The sequence below is a fragment of the Sinohyriopsis cumingii genome, chromosome 14 (genome assembly GCF_028554795.1).
Source record: "Sinohyriopsis cumingii isolate HCF-2022 chromosome 14, ASM2855479v2, whole genome shotgun sequence".
Taxonomy (NCBI): Eukaryota; Metazoa; Mollusca; class Bivalvia; order Unionida; family Unionidae; genus Sinohyriopsis; species Sinohyriopsis cumingii.
Genome location: NC_142974.1, coordinates 6,206,347 through 6,230,674, shown reverse-complemented (window position 1 = coordinate 6,230,674; position 24,328 = coordinate 6,206,347). Strand labels below are relative to the sequence as shown.

Here is a 24,328-nt window from a genome sequence, read left to right as displayed (position 1 = left end):
ACCCATATAACTTTTTTTTTAAAAGAGAAAAGGGAAGAAAGGAAGAAAGAAAAAAATAAAAGAATTTTGTAATTTAATTTTTTTTCTTCTTTCTCTGAAAGAAAATTCTAAAGACATATATAGGAAGGGATACAGGGAAAATATAAGGGGGAAGTAAATGGCGATGACATCATGGGGCTAAGTCACAGGGCTCAGTGAAGTGCATAGGCCCATCATGAGTCTTTGAAAACACCCAATGTAGAACATAAACAGACAAAATAAAGACACAAATACATACTGTATAACACTTAGTTTAAAACCCTACTAACTTCTCCCGCACTGCATGGTTGACCACTATAGAATAATGTGGTCTCATAAATACGTTTGGATCTTTCAATAAAGCATAATCAGATAAACTAAATAAAGGAGGCCTAACGCGACCCAGGAAAAACACATAGAGAATAAAGAAGCGTGAACCTTGGATCGAGCGTAACCTACCTATCAACATCTTTAAAGACTATTATGAGGAACGACACATATTATCACTCGAATAATAAAATAGGAAATTATTTTTTTTAAACAAAGTCTAAATAGTACACCATTCCATCGTCAAAATTAGAAAACCATAAAACAAATTAAAAGATACAATATAACATCATAAAGGAAGAAATACAACTGGGAAAGATATTTGATCTATACTTGCTGTCTCAAACATAAAGAAAATATAGCATACACACAATATAACACCATTACATATAGCAAACACTGAGACCTAGGCGACATATAGCAAAGGTTACAAAACATTTCAAGGGAATGAACTTCGAGCAAGGTGAGGGAAACCAGACTCGGACGAACAACCCTTTAGATAACACTATGGAAACATAAATACCCCATCAAAAATTCTAAAAACTAAATTTTTTATATAAAATTTTGTTTTAATAAAACGTAGAACACATCTGAGGGGGAAATACACAAATATAAAATACTTTTTATTTTTTTTGGGAAATGGGGGCATCTGTCCGTTGCCCCCCCCCCCCACTCCCAAAAAAGTGTGTGTGTGTGTGTGTGTGTGTGTGTGTGTTATTATACCCATTACATTACTTGCAAAATATATATGGTGCTGACATTTTCGGCAAGAGGGAGACCTACCGATATTCTGCATATAATTATTTTAATGTTTTTCAGAGCGAGAGTATTGGGGCCTGATCTGTTCAATATATTTCTCAACTGATACAGCAGGTATAATCAGAGGCGTAGAGGGGGGGGGGGAAGGGGAGTACATATGTCCCCGGGCGCCAAGGTACAGGGGCGCCAAAATGAGGCTTACAACGTTACATTATAATAAGTAAACAAGGGTAATATTCAAAAATGTGATTAAACGGGGAGGGGGCTGGGGCGCCAATTTTATAGTTCGTCCCCGGGCGCAAAATATCATAGCTACGCCTCTGGGTATAATAGAGACCCCCCCCCCCCCCGAGTTTGCCACAGAGCGCTCGTGTAATATACGGTTTAATACAAAATACATGATTGTGGGCAGGAATATACAAAATTTGGTCGATATACATGATCGTTGGTATCTATTCAAACGAGGGCCATGAAATACATTAGCAAATTCCTACAGTATTTTAAGGCAGGCGATTACGAATTATTTAAACCACGTTTTTCATCTGTCACAGATTTTATAATCATTTTGAAGTGGCTGCTTTATCTCGAGGAAAACGAGCGGTAAGTGTTATACAAAACAAAATCTTAATAGCAATTTGATCACTTTTGCGTCATTTGACAGTAAGAATAGTAATAAATAGAGGATAATTTCTTTTCCTACGTTAGGCCTAATACCTGGTATGTTTTTTAGTGTGGTACACACACAAAAAACAACCCCAAAACAACACTAACAACATTTTAAAAAACCCACAAAAACGAGTGCCGTGCCGAAGCCACGGGCTAAAATGCTTTATTATCATTTTTTTTTATTTATAGCATCAATCACAAATTGAAATATATACAGTATTAGCGTTGGAAAAGAAAGTTTTCTTTTTGTTATATTTTTTTTTCTCACCCTAGCGAAACACTTTCTGCAAATGACCTTAATAAAGAAAAATAATAAATTAACCTAAACCACTTTGAATGTCGACCGTATCTTTTATTTACACGGCATCATGCGCGGAAGAAAATACCAACTGAACCGGGATTTCAGACAGCAGATGAATTGAAGTTGATTCATTGAACATCATTAGCAATTGTACAATCAAACAGATGCAACAATGAAAAGTGGAACTATGAAAAATCGAGAATGTTAGATTTGCGAAGGATTTATTCCGAATCATTGTCTGCTAATAGAGAATTCATGTCAGTTGCTGTGTCGGCGATGCCCACACAGCGCGCCGTCCAAATGTGAAGTTGCGTTTTGCTGACAGACATAACACTGTGCCATAATTTATCTGATGGCATGTAAAGAAGCTGCTTAAATTATAGTATTTAAAAGTTTCTTCATTTTGTAAGAGCTCAAGAAATTAATTCTGGTTTGAAAGACAAGATGACGGTAAAACTCAGAAGACGTAGCTGTACAGTACCGTTGGTGTTGGAGACGTCATAATAAAGGTAACTGCGTTAACTTCGCTTTTTGTTTGGTAATTTGTTGGATATTATCTTTTGCTGATCTTCTTTGAGCTTGGAGTAAATTTTACATTCTGAACATTTTTATTTGCACTTATCTGCTTAATATGTATTGCTGGGATATCATATAGAATATGAAGTCAGTATAATGGTACTATATTACATATTTGAATGATAAAAGAGTGGTAAATGATATAATGATAAGCTACAAAATAAATAATTTGCCCAATATCCCAAATATGTTAATTAAAACAAACATTGAATGTAAATTCAGATATAATGAGCAGTTGTAAGAAGTAAGAAATAACATTTTATCCATTGAACCTGTTATGTGTTATCATCATCAGTTTTAAAATAAACACATGGAGACAAGTTTGCTTAAATTCTAAAATTAACACACACACACACACACACACACACACACACACACACACACACATATGGTATTTTAATCTAATACAGAAATGGTGACATTGATATATGCAGACCAATATTTTTTTTCTTCTACAGATATAAATTAAAAAGCCTAATTCTGAGAGTTTCACCTACAACATTCATGATGGGAAAGGGCCACTAATTAAGAGCTGACATATGTGGAAGAAAAATACCATCCATGTTGAAAAGGGCTAGAGGTAATGTGAGAAAACATAATTTATCAATCTTATTTAACATTATTGTTGATATTTTATCTCAACTGGTCAAAAGGCTAAGTGGGTTTATGTAATGGTCCAGAGTGTGTTATTTATTTCACATCCCCTTCTGTCTTTCAACAGTAAGAAATTAGCTACTTTGGAGTCCATAGTTCTGATCAATTTGTTTATATAAAACTTGGTTTTGGGCTTAAATCAACATCTTGGATAAATCTAATAATGAGCAAAATCCAAGTATATACATGTGATCATGTATAAGATTAGTTGAGTTTTTTAACCAGCCTAAAAGCCATACTTCCACAATATAGGCTAAAATCATTAAGTTGTCCTTGAAGTTTGATGAGTGTTAACCATTAATAATAATAAGGTGATCTTTCATCTGAGTATGTTACCACCGCATGCAATATTTATACATGTAGTGCAGTTTTTACTAAACGTAGAATACATGCTTATATAAATGAGATCTAGATTGAAGAAGTGAAGATGCATACAAATACATGAGGTTATAACCACTACTGCTGATTCAAGTTTGATCATGCTTGGCCATTGGGCTTATAGAGTCAAGTTTCACAATGATGCTTATTATGAGTGTGATAAAGGTATGGTAGTGAAGTGACCTTGCATCTGATTGGCAGAGTTTCTTATGATTTGCACAACAGTGTTTATGATCCAATTTAGATCTGACTTGTTTAATTATTTGCTTGTATGTCTGAGGCTATAAGCAAAATCTATGCATATAATGTGGTGGTTCTACATCTCACTAGCCATTCTTGCTACTGCTCTTAAAACTATTTCTCATTAATTTCATCAGACTTGGTGAATAGATTTATCTCATCAAGATATAGCAAAAGAGCAATTTTGTAAAAAAAATATTCATTCATATTAAACTCAAATTCTGCATCTGATTGGTTGACCTTGCAAATAATATAAGGGCTCTATTTCTGACAAAAAGATTATTTTGATCTAATGTAGCAGAAATGCTTATATGATCAAAACATTGAACATATTTGATGACAAATAAGAAATAGTTTTTCATGCAAATTTGATAAACATTGATAAATCGGTTCATATCATTAAAAGCTTGGAAGAGTTTGATTACATGTGAGACCATCACATATTAATCATTCTTTATTTAGAGAATTATTTTTGTCAGGATTTAGTAAAATATGTAAAATCAATATGGACTGGTTTTGTTATGTACAGCAACACTAGTTGTTTACTGAGTACTGAGGGAATTGGAGTAAGGCAAGGGTACATTGCAGTAGGTAACCTGGTTGACTTGATAACAGGATTTTAACACAAACATTTTTATCAGGAGTCTAGCATACTAACCATTGATTCACTGCAGATCCTGCCCCCATTAGTTACCTTTTAATACATAAAGCATTTGGGTTTTTTATGTCACAAATCCCATAGGGATTAAAATTAACATCATAGGTCTCACTGGATAGTTTCGTATTTTGACATCCCTCTAATTTTTAAGGTAGAAGGCATGAACCTAATTATCACAAGCCTAGCATTTATAAATTTACACATAAGCTAAATCTATAATGTGGTTCAGATTTACTTTGAGTTAGGCATGGAAATAGGTTGGCTTGTTGGTGACTGCCTGTCACAGTTAGATGAGCATTGGAGATCATATGCGTAACTTAGTCTGCAAATGAGCTGCCGACTTTTATTTGTGTCTGCTACAGAGGTAAATATAAAAAAATCTTGATGGTAGAGGGGTGATGAAAAGTATGCTAATTTGTTATAGTACTAGTGAACTTTATTCATGCATAAGGCACATACTGATTCTTTTAGTTGCCTTGTCACAGAAAAATATTGAAAATAGCTATTTCTAGTAAAAAATGAATGTAAAATGTACCTGCATCCTTTGACCCTACCAGAACCAAACTAAAAGCTCAAATTTGTGCAGCTGCTTTTGCTCATCACAAACATAATTGGGAGTATAACTGCTAACCCTACCCTCTAGCACACATTTCATTCATTCATTGGATTAAAGTCACGTGCACCTTTCGGTATGTGCGACTGTTTAGTTTGTACACGTTTGTGTACTTTTTGAATTTAGCGATTAACTTATACAATGCCCCCAAGCAAGCAAGCCGAAGCCCAGGTGCCCCAAAAGGTCCCGCCCAGGCTCTCATCGCTGCAACCTTCTCCATCGTTGTACTCCGTTGGTGGTCTGTTTCTGCATCCTGCATCTCCTTCCTCTCTCATTTCAGGCAGTAACCGAAGCACACCAGCAGCAGTATTATGAAATTTTCGTTGCAATCAATGCCCAGTTCCCTATATTTATTGGGCTATTCCTGTACTATCTTGCCAAACATGTGATTGTCACATACGCTTCAGATATTCCTGAGTTGTGAATTTTCCTATCTTTTGTAAGGTCTATTAAATTTTGTGTACTTTGCGTACTTGAATTTTCCGAAAATCTTTTCACATCTAGTAGGCTTTTAGTAGCCCTTTATTTTGTTTTGGAGATCTCAATTTGGTTAAGTATTTCGTACGTGTGGCTTTAAACCAATCAGTGTGTTTCAGGGCCAGTAAGTTGTTGGTCAAAAGAGGGCTTTCGTGGGTCAGAATGAAAGCCCTATGTGGTAAAATTTGTTTGTAAAAAAGAAAAAAAAAAAGAAAAGAAAAGAAAAAAAAGGTGGGTAGGGAGTGTGTATGCTATATTTGTGTGATGGCTATAGACATTTTTGTTCGTTTTTCTGCTTTTCCCACATATCCCGACAACACACATTCACGCTCACTTTCTCATTCACACTTATAAGTAGATGTGGGGGGGTGGGTGGCCTTATTTCTTTTGTTTGATTTCGGGAAGGCAATTCTTTTCATACTGGGGGGTGGGGGTGGTTTGATTATTTGAGGCATACTCTTTTCATTGTTTCTGCCTTCATTCCCCAAGGTCTGCAAGTGTCCTGTTCTTTCTTCTTTTACTGCCTTAGGACGTTTAACTTCATCCTGTGCCTTTTCCTGCTCTTCTTTATTTCAGCTCTTTCTGCCTTATCCCGTGTCCGTTTCTATTTTGGTCTTCTCGTCCTTTTGATACTGCCATGTTCGCCGTGAGATGTTTTCTTCGAGGGAGGTGGTTTGATTGCCTTTGTTTCCCTTCGCTTTGACCACTTGGCTATTTACCTGTTATTTTTGTTTAGCTTAGCTATTTGTGATTTATTTTAATGTATATTTTTTTTATTTTTATTTTTTTATATTTTTTTAATTTTTTTTTGATCCTACGGGACCTAGCATGCCGTTATAATTCCGAAACAGTGATTTTGTAATATTTTGTCCTTATCTGGTTTTTATTGTTCGGGTTATGATCGGCTGTGCCAGTCTGTGAACCCACGATACCGAGCCGGCCGTCACAATTCCCAAACAGTGATTTGTAATATTTTGACTGGTCTTTGATTTACTTTTTAATATTTTTTTTTTTGTTTTTTTTTTTTTGTTTTTTTTTTTCCTTTTTTTCTTTTTTTTTTTTTTTTTTGAACCTACAGGGCCTAGCATGCCATTATAATTCCAAAACAGTGATTTTGTGATATTCGTCCTTATCTGGTTTTTATTGTTCGGGTTATGAGCGGCGGTGTCAGTCTGTGAACCCACTAGCCCGAGCCGGCCGTCACAATTCCCAAACAGTGATTTGTAATATTTTGATTGGTTTTTTTCTTTTTTGGTTCGATCTTTTAGGTTTATTGGTTTTAATTTCTTTACATGGTCTCTCTTTATACCCAACCTTCATTCGGTTTAGATTTGTCCCCTTTTGCCTATTTTGTTAATGAATGTCATGATGTTATTATAGGTCATTCCTATGTTATTGTTTTTTGCCACAAGTAACTCCGGGTATGTCCACCGTTCTCCTATTTGTTCCTGTTGAGATTTTAGTTCGGCCCTTTCCTGGTTGTATTTGGGGCATATATTTATTAAGTGTGCGATTGTTTCTGGAGTTGGGCAGTAGGGCCAGTTTTCGGTTGGTCCCCTTTTTATGTGTTTCCCTGCGCATCCTGCCAATAGTGTTTTACCTGTTCTTATTCTATTTATTATTGTTATATCGTATGGATTTTTGAAGGTCGGACTTTCGACTTTTCTACTTACTTTTTTCATCATCGTGTGTATTAGACTGTTTGCATCCGATTTTTCCCATAGCTCTTGCCACGTCATTGATCTTGTCCCATGTTATTGATTTCAGTGACGCTGTATGCTATATTTTGGGCTTTTGGTTCGTTTGTGGCGTTTTTTGCTTCTGCATCTGCTTTGTCATTGCCTGGGATTATGGATGTGAGAGGGTATCCATACGAATTCAACGTGTTTGTTGTTTTTTTCAATCTCTTTAAGTAGCGATCTTGCATGATTAATCATATTAGGTCTGCTCTTGGATTGGTCTGTTGCTAACGATTGTAGTACACTGTAAGAGTCGCTTAGAATGACTGCCTTAGTTGTGGGGTATGTTTTGACGTATGTTAATGCCATTAGTATTGCCATGAATTCTACCGTGTATATAGCGCATTGGTCTGGGAGTCTTTTTCCAACAGCGACATCTAATTTTGGGATCACTATCCCTGCTGCAGTTTTATTTGGATTTTTGGTTTTTGATCCATCTGCGAAGATTTGCGTGTATGTCTCGTATTTGTTGTCAATGTACGTTAGTATTGATGCTCTTAGTCCTATCGGGTCATTTTGTTTTTGTCCTAGTTTACGTAAGCTAAGATCTATTTGTGGTGTGGGACAGGTCCACGGGGGGTCTGGGTAGTACCTTATTTTTTCTGGGTTGATATTTGCGATTTGAAATTTCCTTTTTAATTCTATAATTATTTTCCCACTAGGTATTTTTTTATTTTTTCCTTTTGTATCGAATGGTTTGTCGCATGCTAAGAGGGCTTGTAGCGTGAGGTGGTTGGGTTGGTGTATTGATATTCGAGTCGAGTATCGCAGCATCAATTCCTTCCGCCTTAGGTCTAGCGGGGGTTCTCCTACTATTATTAAGATATCTTGTGTGGGGGTACCATTTAGGACGCCGGTGCATACCCTTAGCGCTTTTGATTGGACTGTGTCTAGTTTCTTTAGTAACGTGGCGTTCGCCGCTCCATATACCTGGCAACCGTAGTCCAATTTTGCTCTTATAAGTGCTCTATATAGGGTAACGAGTGTTTTTTGATCAACCCCCCAATTCACCCCTCTGAGGTTTCTGTGGAGGTTGATGTCTCGTTTGCACTTCGTTACGAGTTCTTGGATATGAGCTGCCCACGTGAGTTCATGGTCGAATACCATACCTAGGAGTGTCGCTTGTTTTTCGAATTTGATGGGTACCCCCTTTAGGGTTAAGTTTGGAGTGGGTGGGGGGTGGCCACCTCCCGGATTGAAAACTATGCCTACTGTTTTTAGAGGTGACAATTTAAATCCCCATTTATCTGTCCAATTTCCTATATCGTTTAGTCCTTTTTGTAAGTGCTTGGTCGTTTCTCTGCTGGCTGGGTTGCCAGTTTTCCATACGGCGCTGTCATCGGCGAATTGGGATAAGTCAAGGTGGTTGGGTTTTACCGCTGTTTCCAGGTCGTTTATCATTATATTAAATAAAGTTGGGCTGATTACGCTTCATTGTGGCGTGCCATTTTCCAGTTTGTATCGTTCGGAGTAGTCTTGTCCTAGTCTGACTTGTATCTTTCTATCGGTTAGGAAGTTAGCAATAAATTTGTATATATTGCCAGTTATTCCGTATGGTTTAAGTTTACTTATCAGTCCCTTAGTCCACATTAGATCATATGCTTTTTCCATGTCTAAGAAGATGGCTGTAACATATCTGGATTTTTAAAATTTTTCTCTAGATGCTAATTTGACAGCGGTTTCTAGTCTCATGAGTTGGTCTATTGTGCTTCGGTAGTTGCGAAACCCGCTCTGTGTATTAGCTAGTAGTCCTTTGCTTTCTAAATGGTATTTCAGCCTGTTGTTTACCATAGTTTCCATTATTTTACATATATTGTCTGTTAGTGATATGGGCCTGTATGATTTTATATCGCTTGAGGGTTTTCCAGGCTTAAGAATCGGGACCACTACTGCCTTTTTCCATCTTATAGGTATGGTACCGGTTTCCCATATTTTATTAATGAGGTTAAGTGCAATTGTGACAAGTTTTTTGGGTAGGTTCTTGTACATTTCATACCCCAAAGTATCCTCCCCGGGGGATGTGGTCTTTTTGCCGGCGAGGGCCTTTCTCCATTCGGCTTCTGTAAACGGAAGGTTTAGTGGGCCGTCATTATTTCCTGCTTCCTTTATGTTGTCAGAGTTGCTTTCCTCAAATTGCCTTTTATGATTTTTAAACTTATCCTCTAAGTTGGTATTGCTACACATGTTGGCGAAATAGTTTGCGAATAATTCTGCCTTATGTTTGTTGTTTTGTCCAGGTATGTTGGGGGTTATTGATTTAGTTTTGCCTCTCATTTTTTTAATTCTTTGCCACACCTCCTTCGATTTTGTGTTAATATCTAGTTTTGAGCAGAATTCTCTCCATGAGTTTTGTTTAGCTATCATAATAGTTTGTTTGGCAGTTTTTTCCTTTTCCTTGTAGTAGTTAAAGTCCCTATTATTTTTAGTTCTTTTGAATTTGTTTAGAGCTCTTTTTTTCTCTTTAATTGCTATTTTACATTCATTATTCCACCAGGGCACCGTGGGTTTGGGTGCTACTCCTTTAGTTTTAGGAATTGTTTCTTGGGCCATTGTGTTAATGGTTTCTATTAATTTGTCATTAAAGGTGTCAATGTCCCGGTGATATATGGTTTCTGGGTCGATTGAGTCACCTATCTGTTTGAACCTAATCCAGTTGGCTTGTTCGTATTTCCATCTTGGTGTGAAGGACGCTTTATTTTGAGGTATTCTAATTTGTATTTCTATATTTATAAGGTAATGGTCACTTCCCATAGGGTCGCTTTCATCAACTTGCCAATCAGAAATGCCTGTTAATCTTGGTGTGCATAGAGATAGGTCTATTGCTGATGTGTGGCCTGTTCTGTCATCTATCCGGGTGTGCATTCCGTTGTTTAGAAAAACTAAGTTGCATTTTTGTGCCCATTTTTCTACAATTTTTCCTTTAATGTCCGTCTTTTGACTCCCCCATAGTTCATTGTGCGCATTGAAGTCCCCGCATATTACCACCCATTCTCCACAGTCTTTAATCATTTTGATTGTTTCGTCTGCACTTAAATTGCGCTGCTCATTTGTTTCATAGAGGTTAACGATTAGTACCTGCTTAGTTTGAGCGGTTATTTTGACTATCTGTATTTCGAAGTCATTGGGCGGTCTACTATCTGTTAATTTATGCATTTCTGATGTAATTCCATCTCTAACAAAGGTTGCTAACCCCCCTCCTCTTGCTGTGGGGGATCGATGCTTTAGGTATTTGGTGTTGTAGCCTATGATGTTTGGGATAAGTGAGGTATCATTTAGGTGGGTTTCCTGTATGCATATAACATCTGGTTTTCTTTCCTGTTCAAGTATTTTGTTATTTAGTTGGTCAGCGTGGGCCCTAAGGCCGCGTGCATTCCATTGCCATATTTTGATTTCTGCTCTGGAATCCATCTCTAGTGCAAAAAGTCTTAATAGTTTGTTTAATTTACTGTTGTTTTCGTTTTATGCGTGTTTCCTACCAGTGAGGGTGCTACCTATTTATTTTGTTTTTGGTATCCTGATTTTTGTTTTGGCCTGCTTATAGTTTACCCCATGGGAGATCATATATTCGACTATTAGGGCTTCTCTAAGAGCCCTGGGGCATTCTGCGTGGTTTGGTTTGTGGTTACCACTACAGTTAGCGCAGTGCTGATTGGTGGCGCTACATGTTTTCCGGTCTGGGTGGTGAAGACCACATTGATTGCACTGGAATAGGTTTCCGCAACTCTTAGAGTAATGCCCCCAATTTTTGCAGTTGCCACAGAACCGTGGTTTGTTTTTGAAAGCAAAAAATTTTTTAGCCTCGAGTTTTTCGGCTATTTTGATAGTTTCTGGGGTTACAGGCGCCCTTAAAAAAGAGTACCACTGCAGTGCTATCCTTTCCCCTTCTTGTTTTTAGGCGGATTGCTTTCTCTACTTCCTGTCCTTTACTCCTTATGTAGTCTACTATTTCATTGGTTTTATTTTGAGTTGATACGTATATGACTCCTTTGTTGTGTGTTTTTGGGGGGTTTGGGTCTATGTGTTGTTTTGTTCTGTTGTGTCTAGTGACCTGAACATTTATTTGGTCTATTCTTTCAATTTCCATATATTTGGCAATCTGTTGTTCAGTGGTGCATTTGATTATCATCAAGTCGTCTCTAGTGCTTTTAAGCGTGAATTCTCCTTGGTGATGTTTGTTCAATTGCCATGCTATGGTTTTAAAGGCTAACTTCGTTATTTTGGAATTTACTCCCTTGACGAAGAGAGTCAGTTCAGCGGGGTGTTTCTTGTTTTGGATATTTTGCAGACTGGTCTTTTTTCCCCTGGTGTTTGTCTCTTTAGCTGACTTTGTTTCGTTGTCCATAACCGGCTTGCTGGGTCTTGTATTCTGACAGTTAGTGTGTTCCTTATTCTTTCTAACTGGTATTTGGGATTTGGTTTTCCTATTATTCTTACCTTTTGTTGAGTCGTGTGTGACTGCTTTATTTGTGGTAGGGTGAGGGCGTTCTGTTTCATCTAGTAGGTTCTCAGTTTGAGTCCCCTGGCTGCTAGTGTTTTTAACCAGTGTGGTCTGGGTTGTTTTTGTGCTTGTTGAGTATTGTTCCTCAGTTTGGGTACTCATGTCGGATGTAGTTTTGCGGTTACTCGGTAGATTGTCCACATTCTCGTTTACGCTTGGTGACAGGTAGAGTCTACTCATCGAGTCAGTTGGGGTCGAGTTGAAAATTGGCGTTAAGAACTGTATCTGTCGTTTTTCTCTTAGGGGGGATGAGACTGCTTCGGAGTAAGTTTGCCTTAGTTTATCTGCCTTTAGGTTGACCAGGCAGCTGAGATAACTATTTGATGATGTGACATTAATTTTGTTGTTATCCATCTTGAGTTTCTTTATTTGATGTAAGGTATATATGACGGGATATTTCTTTAGTTTTAATCCTGGGTTTGTTTTGATTTCTTGCAATTTATTTGAGTTTAATTCTAGCTTAAAGCTATCTGTCTTAACTATACTTTATTCTACTTAGTACTATGAAAAAGCAACAGCTGTAAGGGGATATGCAAATAGCTTTTATTCTGATTTGTGTAATTAATTATTATATTACTATTATCCAATTTAAACTTATTGAAAATTATTTTCTAGCCAAATGGTCAAAGTAAAAGGTTTTACTTACCCCGATCCAATTTTCTTTTTAAGATCTTTAGAGTTTTTAAATACAGCCTTCTAATTATATAAGTTTCATTACATTGGTCAATAATTAGTCACATGTGATGTCACTTGTAACTAATCAAACCACAGCAACTGAGAGCAGACTAAGCACTGATATTTATATGGTACAGTGGCAATATACAGTCTGTCTGCCGCAACACATGAAACAAACTGGACAAATCTGAAAGCCTTGAATTTGACTTTATTTATCTGTATGGTAGAACAGAACCTGAGTTGAAAAGCTTTTAAAGAAAGACCTTGATATCAAACCTAATAATAACTGCAGGAGTTATATTATGGATAATTAACCATTCTCTCAGTTTCAAACTGGGCATTCCATCCCATGGGGTTCTAAATGTAAACCAAGTGTAACTGATATCCTAATGAACTGTAAAGACCATAGCAGCACAACAGCAGGGGACCAGGTATGTCCAGATCCAGAAATCACAGACCAGTTTCAAACTGATGATGAACCACATAAAAATTACACATCTGCTAGAACTTATGTTATGAAGATAACTTAAATTGCATTATTATTAATCCTCCTCCTCACATTCATCATAATTGAGATGCATCATATATGTTTTATTGTAAAATAGTTTATGCAACATAATTCAGTGAAGACCTTTGCTGCCAATTTACCAGTGAACCATTTGTTTCAATGAACATATTTTATGTTGTAACAAGGAGCATCATTTAAACATTATGATACACTTATCATACCTGTATATGAAATCTTAATACTAACACTTATACTTGCAATACTACTACTAATAAAAACACCTGCATTGATAATTTGATTATGTTCAATTGGACTTGTATCTAAATGATCACCAGCTGTATGAAAAGACATATTTTAATATATAGATATTGGATGGAATACTAGTTACCACAATTGAATAGTCATATGATAAATGATATATTATTTTAAACAATTTATATTTGCAGTGAAACATACTTTTACATTATTTTCACTTAAATTTCATTTATAGAGCAGTATACTCTGCATTCATTAAATTACTGAAATGGTTATAATACAACAACAAATACTGCAACTTCCAGAATCACAAAAATCAAAAGATATAAACAAAAACTTCCCTACATGTATCAACAGTTGTCACTTAATAGACAGAACTCTGAAGATTTAGAATAGGATGTTAACAAATTAGGTATTCAAGTTAAAAAGAAAAAAATACCAAGTAAGCTTACTACCAAAAAATCAAACAATAACAGTGAATTTTAGTACATTCCCAGGAAACAGAATATATGATTTTTCTTAACTTGATCTGATACATCTTAAATCTATAGAAAATGATTCATATTGTATGACTAAAATATTATGTAAACAAAAATTCCATCACTTTTTTCAGATGCAACATGCATACCCCAACCCATCCTTCTTGATCATAAAGTATACCAGCATTCCACTATAAGATGGGGAGCTGTAGTGGCTCAGTGGTTAGCTTTCTGGACCTGTGAAATAAGGTAGGTTCAAATTCTACCATCAGACCAACCTGGGTTAGCTACCATGGTGTGTCCTTGGGCAAGGCACTATACTTAAAGTGCCTTGGCACTAAATAACTTACTTGTGTTGGTTTACCATAAAAGGCCAAACCAAACACAAAAAAACAACAACTTTAAAATATGAGTTTTGTCAATACTAAGTAATTGAAAATCATACTGAAGAAATGTTTTTGTTAATACAGATTAATGGATCTAAAAAATCTCTTTCTTCTGCAGGAGTTTAAAATGTTAAATTAAAAAGGTCATGGTACACATTGCTTTGTTCGTACACATCAGGCTCCATAACCCATATCCAACTAAAAATTTTAGTAGAGTCAATAAAACATATTTTAATCTGGATGATAATATTCTTTCTCCATTCATATATTACACCACCAAGATTGATCCAAATAAGATTACATTTTACTATAACACTGAGGATGAGTATGCCTCTTAACAACTTACAAATGTGGAGAGAATGGAGTTAAACTGAACTTTGATTTCTTTTCAACCATAGCACAAGATGATCATTTATTATGAAAAAACCTGAATAAAGTTGGAGTTCATAACCATGACAGTCTTGATACAATATAAATTCAATATATTATTGTTGTCTTGAGGTATAGTTCTGTATATTACAATCTCAGACAAGATCAGGGTATATTTTAGTACCATACAGTTAATTCGGGATTGTATTAATACCTATTCTGGTGAATGAACATTAAATAAGATTTACTATTTTGGAACCAGTTGCAATAAAGTTTACTAAACAAGAGAAAATATGACTTTACTATAATATCTAAAATGTAAAATCTGCAAACAGAATACTTGCTTGACTTTACACTTCAACTATATCATAATATTTATTTGAAATGAATTTATACAAATGGCATTAAATTTGGTTTCAGGCTGGTAATGACAATGGTAGTAGTGAATAGGGACGGTCTAGGGACTAGGGAACTTCCATGTTAAAAAGGGTATATCCACTCTGGGGACTATGTAATTTAACATGGGAGAAAAAAAAAAAATATCCATTCTAGGGACAAGGGGAATTTAACATGGGAGAAAGAAAAAAAACTATTCACTCTAGGGACAAGGGAAATTGAACATGGGGAATAAATCGTGGGACTGTCTTGGGACTAGGGGAAATGGAACAGGGTCGGGACCCTATTTTAATAAGGTCCCGACCTGATGGGTCTATGAAAATGGAACAGGCGAAAATTGAAACAGGGAGGGGTCTCTATTTTTTTATTATTTTTTTAAACAAAAAAATAAAAAAAGGGGTAGGCAATTGAAAGTCAAGATCTTTTCGAGAGATAGGAATGGCCCTGAAAAGGGCCTTTGGTTTTATGTTAATATACCCTTAACATAAAGGGCATCTGTGACATCTTCTTCTTGACCTTAGGCTGTGCCTGACTGCAGGACCATAGATTAAGACTCTTTTGAGGCATCCTTGATGCTCCACATAAGATTCTTCGCATCCACAGGCTGGTGTCTGTCCTGTGGATAACTGTCCAGTTGGATCGGACATACATTGATATGTCCGTCCGGAACATCATCGAAGACACAAGCGTTGAAGATTGTACATCGGTCCACATGTTGGGGTGCTGAGTAACAGGTGAAGGAATGCAGTGAACTGTACTTATTTATAGGGGGAGGAAGGATTGAAACGGATTGAGTTTGTTGACCAATCCAAACACGCGTTACAAAATTCAGTCAGCCCACGTCCAATCCGAAGAGAGCAGTCTGTGACGTCACATAGTCTATATAGATTCGCTAGCGCCTGTGCGTAGTCAATCTAAGCGACAGTTTTTCAACATGACGGAAACTCAGAAAACGATCAGTTTGGGTGCACTGATGGTGGAGACTACCCAAGGGAACCCAGACTTACTTTCAGAAGAGGTGAATTGGGATTTTGTGGATTTTTTTACCTTGCAAGAATTTGTTCCTGAACCTTCGTCACCTTCTCCTTCATTACCGCACATGGAAAATTTTAGACAGAGACAGAAAGAAGAATTGGAGAAATTTATACAACAGCAAAAGGAAGCGGAACAAGCTTTTCTCCTACAGCAACAGCAGCAAGAAGAAGAGGTAAGAAAAAAACAAGAAGAAGAAGACGCAGCAGCAAAGAAACAAGGGTGTCAAAATCAAACGGTCACGGTACTGTTAGACATTTTAGTTAAGAAGTCTGAAACAGATGTATCAGACTTCTTTATTACGGCCGAAGAGAATACGACCTTCCCAAGCTAAACACTCCAACCCTGTGACTACGCCTACTGCACCATCCTTAGTGATTTCAACGAAATCATCATCAACAGTACGCAGTCCAGAAGTAGGCCTTGGCCATGGCAAAGGCTTAAGACAGTTAAAGTTGATTGTTTAAACTCACCCCTTACACCAAAAAAGGCCCTTTTCAGGGCCATCCACGTCTCTCGAAAAGAGATAGGCTTTCAATTGCCAATAACTAAAAAAAAACATTTTACCCAATAGTACCTGTCTGTGTATGAGTGTGCGTGAGTGTAGGTTCTTATTTTAAAATCAAAACCCAAAGACACTTACCTTTTATAATTAATTTATTCTTTTATAAATATTTACAATTCACAATTCACAACAGAGCACTTTAAAAAGTTTATAGACTTATTCTGTCTCATTGTTCACTCTCTGTTTTTTTAATTTCTTCACCGTCATAGTCTTTTCCTCCTCTTCCTCCTCACTTTCTTCCCTTCTTTTCTTCTCCTGTTTCTTTTTCTTCACCTGTCTGTTTTCTTCCTCTTCTTCTTCCTCTTCCTCTGAAGAATCCCTCTCTTCTTCTGACTCCTCTTGTTTCTTTTTTGGGCAGTCTGGTGACCAATGTCCTTTTTCTTGACAATAATAACAGGTATCTTGACTTTTGTCTCTTCTAACCCCTTTTTTTTCTTTTTTGACGGTCTGGACACTCTGAAGACCAATGCCCTTTCTTCTGACAGATATAGCAAGTATCTTGACTTTTATCTTGAAAGGAAGGAGAGTAGTCCCTCGGCTGGTCTGAAGAGAATTTTCTAATGACCCCTCGCAAAGCTCTGATGAAACGTTCAATCTTGGTAGTCTCTTCCATTGTTGTGCTCAGTTTGAGAGTGAAATGAATAGTGAAAGGACAAGACACATACCCTTTATATACGCTGGTCTGCTATGACTATAAATTAATCCATGGTGTTTAAACTTTAGTCATTTGACTTTTTGCTATCGAGATGAAATGATCCAATTCATTTGAGAAGAAAGAAGAAGAAAGTAAGAGGCAGAAACGTGATCTATCGCCTCGTACTAGGGCTGAAGTCTTGGCACAAATTCATGCCAGTGATTTTGAAGAGGACATGAGTGAACCAGAATCCAAACCCTCTAAACAAAGTTTACCACCCTTAGTCAACCCTGAAAAGTACTATGACATTCGAGAGACGGAAAAGCGTCCCTCTAGAAAATTTAGAACTACGGCTTACAAATACACAGTGAAGTTTAAAGATTTCAAGTCTGAAGTACTGTTAGAGAAAGCAAAAGGGTTCATCACCGACATGTGGGATTCTTTGCTCACCACACTCAAGCGACAATGTCAACCCAAAGAAGATGATCGCTTGAGACTTTCCATACAACATGACGGCTTGAAATCCCCTGTTTGGATCGAGTTTAGCAGCCCTGCAGAATTGACCACTTCCAAAGTCATGGACAAGATTCAACACGTGCAACAATCTAATGACCAGTTTGACATCACCGATGGAAAAGCCACACTGGACATGACCCACGTCTCTCCTCCTCAAGGGACCGGACAATGCAGAAAGACCTTATTGGTCAACAACCTTCGCATTACCAAAACAAGTCTCGTCCAAATTAACAATTTTCAAGACCACATGTGTTTAGCCCGAGCCATCGTGGTGGGATGAACCTATGCCGACAAGAACGACACGGTAGAATGGAAAAGAGCCTGGGAGAACATTCGAAAATCGAACCGAGCCAAACAACGAAATGAAGCAGAACTTCTGTTACAACAAGCATGCCTGTCCAAAGACACATCCTGTGGCATTCCTGAGATGCAAAAATTGCAAGATGCCCTAGCTCCACGATACACCTTGAAAGTGCACCCTCAAGAAGTGCGCGGGTCTCTGTTGTTTCGAGGGAAAGACTTTAAGGATGGAAAATACATTCACCTCTATCATCACGATGACCATTTCGATACCATTACCACTATCACTGGATTCCTGGGATACAAATATTACTGTGAGAAATGTGACTTATGATGGTTATAATAATCGAGAGCAACACAAACATTGTGGATCGAAATGCTCAGGATGTTTGGCCTCTCAACCCTGTCTGAGCGAAGGGCAAGAACCAGTGCATTGTCCTGCTTGTCTGCGCACATTTGTCAGCCCTGCCTGTTACCAACAACATCTGAAGATGCAAGGTTCACAGAAGAAATGTGCTTGTCAACTCCTGAGATTGTGCCCAATGTGTGGACAAGGTCTATGTATCAACAGTACCAAGGCACACGTATGTTCAGGAAAGAAAAAATGTCACATTTGTCACTGCATTGTGGACTTGGAACACCAATGCTACATACAAAAATACCAATCCCAACCAGAGAAAGAGGATGGTCACAAGAAGAAGAAAGGCAATTTCATCTTTTTCGATTTCGAATGCATGCAAGAGATCAGTATTCACATTCCTAATTTCTGCGTGGCTCATCGAGCGTGCGAGAAGTGATTCAAGAACCTATCTTGAGTTATTGCCCTCACTGCAGTAAGATTCCTGGAGGGCGTGAAAAAATCTTTCAAGGACCGAACACACTAGCCGATTTCACACAATGGGTCTTAGACCCCATCGACAAGACGTGGAGCCAAGAGGACATCGAACATTATTATGGAGATTGTCATTGTCATGCCACGGTGATGGCTCACAATTTCTCCGGATATGATGGACAGTTTCTTTTGAGATGTTATACGGAACGTGGCATCGAGCATCCTAAAATCACTTTGAACGGAGCCAAAATCATTTTCATGCAAGTGGGACAAGTGCAGTTTAAAGATTCGATGAGCTACTTAGCCATGCCTTTGAGTCGAATGCCTAAAATGTTTGGAATGACAGAAATGGCTAAAGGGTACTTTCCACACTTTTTCAATACAGAAGCCAATCAACACGCCGTTCTACCCCATTTGCCTCAGGCTCACTATTACGACCCTGACAACATGCGTACCGAACGAGAAACTTTCTACGCTTGGTACCAGGCTCACGCCTCCGACCCTTTCGACTTTCAGGAAGAAATGCTAAAGTATCGTCGTTCCGACATGGACATTTTACGGCGATGCTGTGGAAAATTTCGAGAACTGTTCATGGAACACAGAGGGGTTGATCATTTAAAAGAGGCTTGCACCATTGCCAAAGCGTGTTCCTTAGTCTACCGACAACGATTCATGCTTGAAAACACTGTGGCTGTCATCAGTCCTCAAACGACCAACTATGTCAAACGTCAATACTCGGTCAAAGCCCCATGCTGGTTGCATTACTTGTGCGACAAGGAAGACAAATGGATTCAGCATGCCCGCAACGGACAGGGCGAAAGATCATCGGAATGCATTCGGTCAATGGCTGGGACTTAGAAAACCCCAAGATCATGTACGAGTTTAACGGTTGCTTATTTCACGGATGTCCCGTCTGTTACCCTGACCGCGGCACTAAAAATCAGTTCTTACAACGAACCATGGAAGACTTGTACCAGGCCATTTGTCAGCCACGCCTAAAGTTAGAACAGGAAGGATACCAAGTGGTGGAAATGTGGGAACACAAATACAATCACCGTTTGAACACCGATCCCGAGTTTAAACGCCTCATGGAAAGTTACCAGTTCATGGACCCCCTGAACCCAAGTAATAGTTTGTACGGAGGAAGGACCAATGCCACCTGTTTGCTGTACCAAGCTGACAAAGAGAAAGGAGAAGAAATCATATACTTGGACGTGTGTTCACTGTATCCCTACGTGTGCAAATATTGTTGCTTTCCTGCAGGGCACCCACAATTGTTCACCGAACACATCGACCTAAAAAACATTCGACAATACGAAGGCTTGATCAAGTGCAAAGTTTTGCCTCCCACGAACCTATACCATCCCGTCTTACCTCGCCATTGCCAAGGCAAACTTATGTTTCCTTTGTGCCGTACTTGTGCTGAAACGTGCAACCAAGATCAACCTTGTCATCACACCCAGGAAGAACGGGCCTTGACGGGGACATGGGTCAGCGTAGAATTGTTCAAAGCTCTGAACATGGGATACCAACTGTTAGAAGTGTACGAAATTTGCCACTTTCCCAAGACACAATAATTCCACAAGGGTGACCCCACGCAGAAAGGCATTTTCGCAGACTACGTGGATGCCTTTTTGAAACTGAGCAAGAAGCCAGTGGCTATCTGTCCTGGTGTCACACTCCCGAAGACCAAAAGACATTCAGAGAGAAATTCTGGGCACAAGAAGGCATTACTTCAGATCACATTGAGAAAAACGAAGGCAGGCGATCGTTTGCCAAAGTGATGTTAAATTGCTTGTGGGGGTAAAATGGCACAATGACCGTGTTTACCCAAGACGGAGTATTTGACCGAACCTTCCCGCTACTTTCAGATGATTCACGACAAAGCCAAATTCATGAAACACGTGGACGTCGTTCGTGAGGATTTGATCTTGGTGAATTACGAAGAAGATCTGAACTTTGTAGAAGATGACCCCTTTGGAAATGTCATCATTGCAGCTTACATGACAGCTCATGCTCGCTTAAAATTGTACGAAGCTTTAGAACTGTTAGGGGAACGTGTCTTGTACTTTGACATGGACAGTTGCATTTATATCGATCACCCGAGTCAACAGCACCCTGACATCGAAGGAGACCGTTTAGGAGCCTGGACAGACAAGCACCCCGATGACAAGATTCTAAGTTTCGTTAGTGGTGGTCCCAAAAATTACGGCTACGAATACTGGGCCAAACAAGGAGAAGTGCACACGAAGTGTAAAGTGAAAGGACTTACTCTGAATTATCGTACCAGTCGAGTGGTCAACTTTGGCATATTGAAAGAAGCCTTGCAGTCTAGAGATAGTGACCACCTATCAACCCAACAAGATTGTACGTTTACCCACACACCACATCGTCAGTCGACCCTTGGAAAAAGTCTATCAAATCGTGTAGCAGAAGCGAGTGCGGCTTCCCACCCACTTTACTTTGCCGTATGGACATGTCGGTATAAAACATTGGTTGTAAGAGGATAGCCACCCACCAGAAGGATGACTTCGCCGCAGCAAGAATCGAGTGAGAAATCCAGTGAGAACTCCAAGTTCAAACCCTACCATTTTCCAGTCTTCTTACCTGACTATTGTGATTGTGCCCGTCGATTGGACATGTTTCAAAAATGGCCTACGGATAGGGAAGGATTACCTTCTTCGTATGTTTTAGCTAGAACAGGATTTGTCTACTTCGGACCCGAGTCAGGATTGGGATACGAAGTACAGTGTTTCGCTTGCGGACTGAAGTTACGAATGGATCTATGTATCTACAAAGATTCAGCTATTCTGGAACATACTCGATGGTCTCCGCACTGCCCTTACCTTTCAATGGCCTTTCCACCCATTAAACTACGGTACAATTATGACGGTACCTTAGAGACGGTACCTTCCAAAACTAGACGTAAACACATTGCATCCTATTTCATTGTTGTTTCTTTTCCACATAATAGCTTATTTTTTATAAAATGTTAAACTTTACTAATCTTTTTTCAAGATCACTTTAGTTTGCAAAAATACATCTTGTCATTTATTGGCATTCTACATTGAATTTTGTAAACTAGCTATAAACCTGACCTAATTACTCAACTTAACTGCTGACAGAAACAGTCTACAGTAAATGTATTTCATTTCTATAGCTCGATGGATAAACATTACATCTTTTAAAGCTGTGCACAGAATAGGCCGACATATCACGAGTCAGGAAAACATGGGGGTGGTATCCCCTGTGTCCAAAATTAATATCATTTTGAATAGAATATTCTAGTGACAATTGCCTCTTTTCAAATGGTAAGCATTGCTTTTTTTATTTTCATCAATCTGTCAAATTCGGTATGCATTTTGCTTTAATATTTGAGATGGAAACCTTAGGTGCATAGAAATGTCAGACAGCATTGTACATCATGGATGGTGTCCAACATACTTTTATGATCATAAAACAAAATCCCATTTTTTAGTTATGGCCACTGATTTAAAAAATATTCATCCAAGCTAAATATAATAATAATAATAATGAGGACTTTGTATAGCGCCTAATCTTTAGAAGCTCTAAGCGCTTTGCAACATTAGACAACATAAAAACATACACAATGATATGATTACAAAAACAAACACCATGAAATTAGAAAACATAAAAAACATGCTGAGAATATTTAAGGTAGTTAACATTATTAAGTCATTAAGTTTGTTTTTGTAGTCAGAATAAGTAGTTTTGAGAGCACTCTTGAATGGGATCACTGCGTCTTTGTGTCTAAGTTCAGTGGGCAATTCATTCCATGTTGCTGGGCCCTGGTATGCAAAAGAATGCTGTCCATGTGACTTTGTTTTCATAGTGAGAATAATGAGTATATGATTGTCGGAAGAGGAGTGTAAGTATCTTGCTTGTGTGTACACATAGGTGAGGTCGGATAGGTATGTTGGACTAGAGTCTGTCAGTGAAACGTAGCACAGAGAACTAATGTTGTGTTTGATTCTGGATCGAATGGATAGCCAGTGTTGGGTACAGAGCAGCGGGGAGGTGTGCTCTGATTGTGGTACTCTAAGTATGATCCAAGCAGCTATGTTTTGAACTTTTTGAAGTCTCTGCAGTAGATATTAAGATGAACCAGACAGAATTGAGTTACCATAGTCCAGTCTTGAAAGCAGTAATGAACACACAAGTGTTTTAGTGGCATCAACTGAAAGATATCTGAGAATGGAGCTGATGCGTCTCAGCTCAAGATACGCAGCCTTGCATATGTTCATGACATGTTGGTGCAATGTGAGAGTACTGTCCAGAGTAACACCTAGGTTTTGTACTGATTGTGTGAATTTAATGTTGGTGTTGCTGATATTTATTGTGTGAGGTAAAGGATGTGAATGAGAAAGTCTTTGATAAGTAAGTATGGCTTGATTTAAATTGTGTTTTTCATGTGACTTGCCAGAGATTTTTAAATGAATTGATAAAGTAACTTGAGACACATTTCAAAATACATGTTTTAAAAATATTCCATTGATTATTGCTGGCATTTAGAAAAATGCAATGCATCCTTTGTTGTGAAACTTATTTTAAAACATTGTATTACTCATGCAGAAGCCTGCTTGAAAACTAATGGCAAAGCAAAGGCAAATGGAATGGAAGAGACCATATCAGAGACCCTCAATTATGCACCCAACCAACGCAGAATGATAAAAAACAAGGTAATCCAAATGACTCTTATTTCATCAATATTGGATTCAGTTTCGTCTTTTAAAGCATAGTATTTGCAAAGCGGATGCATTTCTAAACTGATAACAAAATCAGCTTATCCTATTGCCCAGGACTATCAGAGCTAGAGTCCAGCTAACTACAATATGCATATATCTTGTCTGATCGGACAAGTGCCTCCATTTGGAATTTTTATTCACATGAAATATTTGGATGAAATAAATTCATCTTTGTGCAAATTGATTGCACCATCCACTTGCCAGAAATGACAAGTAAGTGCAAAGTTATCTTGTATCATGGCTTAACGATAGTAAGGGAAGCACAAGTGCAGTGAAGAAAATTTCATACATTTTTATAATGCTGATTAACATGACTTATGCATATGTAACTAGTGCTGAGATGATATGACTTTATTTAAGCATTACAATTTTGTTTTAATTTGCAGGTGCCTGAGCAGAAGAAGTAATAGATAAACTTTACAGTGGAGTTGGAGACTGATTCTGATTCATAATCTTAATTAAATCTAGAAAATAAACATTAAAGTCATATTAAAATATCTGTTGTATTGTTTCCTTCTTTCATTTTTCTCTTAAAAACAAATGTCTGAACCTTTAGTCTGTAAATTCAGTGGATTCCTTATCAGCCCATCTACTTTTACTTTACACCATGCTACTTTAAAAAAAAAATGAATTATCCCCATTGGGGTAGGTCCCCCAAACCCCCCTACCTACTTTGTCAACTTACCTGCCACATTTAAATCTAATGGAAGG

General features: G+C 37.9%; 1 long non-coding RNA gene across 1 annotated transcript; it reads left to right on the top strand.

The window, feature by feature from the left end:
- The first annotated feature begins 2,190 nt into the window (after positions 1-2,190).
- LOC149783142 (uncharacterized) lies at positions 2,191-24,114 on the top strand. Its single transcript, XR_016413997.1, has 5 exons — positions 2,191-2,580; positions 3,106-3,227; positions 13,956-14,070; positions 23,445-23,551; positions 24,004-24,114. It is a non-coding gene; the product is annotated as an uncharacterized LOC149783142 (long non-coding RNA).
- The last annotated feature ends 214 nt before the right edge of the window (positions 24,115-24,328 follow it).